This window comes from Larimichthys crocea, chromosome VII (genome assembly GCF_000972845.2).
Source record: "Larimichthys crocea isolate SSNF chromosome VII, L_crocea_2.0, whole genome shotgun sequence".
Taxonomy (NCBI): domain Eukaryota; kingdom Metazoa; phylum Chordata; class Actinopteri; family Sciaenidae; genus Larimichthys; species Larimichthys crocea.
Window position 1 is genome coordinate 4776897 of NC_040017.1, and position 3052 is coordinate 4779948.

The 3052-nt window shown below is 40.0% G+C and overlaps 1 long non-coding RNA gene across 1 annotated transcript; it reads left to right on the forward strand.

Moving 5' to 3' along the window:
* Window positions 1-205: 205 nt before the first annotated feature.
* On the forward strand, window positions 206-1126 carry LOC113745995 (uncharacterized). The gene is made up of 3 exons (XR_003462544.1): window positions 206-587; window positions 674-903; window positions 994-1126. It is a non-coding gene; the product is annotated as an uncharacterized LOC113745995 (long non-coding RNA).
* Window positions 1127-3052: the final 1926 nt, after the last annotated feature.

The window sequence follows — 3052 nt, forward strand, 5'->3', positions numbered from 1 at the left end:
TATTTCATAATGTAAATATGAGCTTTGAAGCTCAATAGATCCCAGGTCAGGTGACCTATTGACTCAAAATCAATGTAGAACAGTCTGTGTACACTTTGTGTATAAGACACACCTGTTTTTATATCATTTTAACACGTAATATTTATTATGAATTTATTAATATATTTCATAATGTAAACATGAGCTTCAAGGCTCAATAGCTTCCAGGGGTCCGTTTCACAAAGCAGGTTCAACAAACTCTGAGTCAAATCCTGAACTCTGAGTTGATCTACTCTGAGATAGGAAACTCTGAGTTTTCGGTTTCACAACAGCTGATTTGAGTTGGTTTAATCAACTCAGAGTAGTTTAACCTGGAGTTAAACATGAGCTCCACAGACATATAAAGCCAGCATCAATGGAGCCCAGATTCGATGATTGAACATGGAAACTGACAGAAAGAGGGCAGCATTTTTCACCCCAATAGAATTGGAAATATTAATGACTGCATATGGAGAATATGAGCATGTCTTTAGAAAGAAGTGCAACACTGCAGCGGCTGCTAAAGAGAGGGAGAGGGCATGGGAGAGCATTGCTGCTCGGGTCAATGCGTAAGTTTAAATGTAATATTTTGCAATCACAATAACTATTGAAGGGCAAATTGCATGAATGGAGCCTATTAATGTATTTCATGTAGGTGCAATCCGGCGGGGGAGAAGCGCACTTGGCAGCAACTTAAGATGAAATATAAAAACATTGTTCAAACAGGTCAGACATCTGCATGACTTGACTCTGAACTTCTTTGATCCCTTCCATAATGCTCTTTTAACACTCAAAAATGTCTTCTTTATATTGTATTAAACAATGAAGCCTGGGGCTGGGCAGCAGCAGGAGACTCCCCTGACCTCAACTGCAGAGATTGACACAGTGAGACAGCTGTTCATGAAACTCCAGAGATTTATTGTGTGGAATTCATGTTCAACAGGTGAATTTTATGTCCGCTTTATGTATTCCCAGTTACCAGTAAAAGAAATTTATAAAATTCACCTCCTAAAAAAAATCCAGAAGACCGATAAAGAAATGCTATACCTCGACCGCCAGATTAAAAAAGCAGATTTGGAAATCCAAATACTGGAACATAAATTAAAGGTGGGTGCATGGTCACATGTCAATTATGTCAATGTTAACTATTGGAACATAACTTAACTGGCTTTTGTATTTGTAGGAAATAAAGAAGACCAACTGAAATGTGCCTCATGTTTTTATTTGTGGTGGTGCTTTAAACTCAAAAGTGATTAGTACAAATCGTGTCTCTGACCGCTCGGCCATCCTGCATAGCTGGCAGGTGGAGGGGGCCTCCACATTGGAGATTATGTGTGCAGCATCACATATGATCTTGACAGTGCAGAGAATGACAGATAAATTAAATTATGAGGAAGTGCTTAACACAGTGAAACTTCTTAGTCTACATGTACCTGCACATTTAATGCTGTGAATGGACTTCCTATTCACATAATCAGCCTCATTATGTGAGGGAGCCGTGATGGGAATGTGCGTACCATCTATGCAGCCAATCACATTGGGAAATCCTAAAACAAATAAAAATAATAAAAATTACTAATTCAAGTCTGAGGTGGCAGCACAATGTCATAATACAGCCTGATATTAAAGGAATTCAACAGATCTCTACATCCTTCACCTGCGATCCTGTGGAACTCTTCCTTAATGGCCCTGACAGGTTTGTGTCCAGGGAAGACAACTAATATAGGCAAAAGTCTTTTCAGGGCGAGGCAGACTCTTCTGATGGCCCTGCATACAGTTGCCTTACTCAAGCGCTCAGCATCTCCGATGTTATACAAGAAACTGCCATTGGCAAAAAAACGCAGCGCCACACACAAAATCTGCTGCGATGTGAACGCATGACTGCGACTCGTGATGTTTGAAATGTGCGGACGGATGAGGTTGTGTATGTAAATTATAGACTGTGAAGTAAAAAGGTACCGCTCAAAAAGAAAATTGTCCGGGAGGGCTGAAATATCTATGCGTGGTCTGAGTACTCTCTGCCGACAGATATATAATTCCCTGCGCAGGATTGCTGCACCTTCGTCCACAGGATTGTGATCAAAAGGACACGCCATGTTCAAACGTTGCCTTCTGGAACTAGAAGACGTTCTGACAGCGCAGGAATGAGGAAATCAAATGAAGTATGTGGCTCTGAAAGTGGGCGGAGACAGAGAGAAACTCAGGGTTTCTTCAGGAAAACCTGGTCCCGACCAGGTTAGATTCACGGAGTATGTTACTATGGCAACTGAGCTCGAGGTTAAGTTACCTCACTTTGTGAAACAGGTTAGAGTTAACCCTCTCTCTCGGGTTTGACTGACCCTCCTTTGTGAAACGGAAAACTCTGAGTTTCCGTGATTCCAGGGTTAACAAACTCTGAGTTTTCAATAAACCTGCTTTGTGAAACGGACCCCAGGTTAGGTGACCTATTAACTCAAAATCAGTGTAGAACAGTCGATCTACACCTGCTGTATGAGACACACCTGTTTTTATAGAATTGTAACATTTGTCATGTTTTTTTTTTATCTTATTTTTTATTTTTTTTAATATATTTCATAATGTACATATGAGCATTGAAGCAGTGCAGGATCATACTTGTTTCATGAGACACACTTTTTTTTAAATCAAACCATTCTTCATATTTTATAAATACACGTTTTATACATTTAACACCTACGTCTTATTTTGAAAACCGGAAGTATCCACACGCTGCAGTAAGCTAGTGCTGACTTTCCCAGTTTTCGCAAAGTATTTGACATAAAGTCGGCAATAAGGGCGCACTTGAAAATGTTGGAGCGGCTGACGTGACCACGCGAAAACGAGAGACGGCTGGCGTGACCGCAGTTCTACTGGCTTGTAGTAAAAAAAAAAAAGTATTAAAGGTCACTTAATAAGCATAAACTGCTATCATGTAAGTGACGTTATTTTACAGTGACGTCGCACATAGAGACAGGCTATTAAGGTAGTTGTATATGTCTGATGGAGGCAGACTGAAAGGACATTTATTTATTTTATT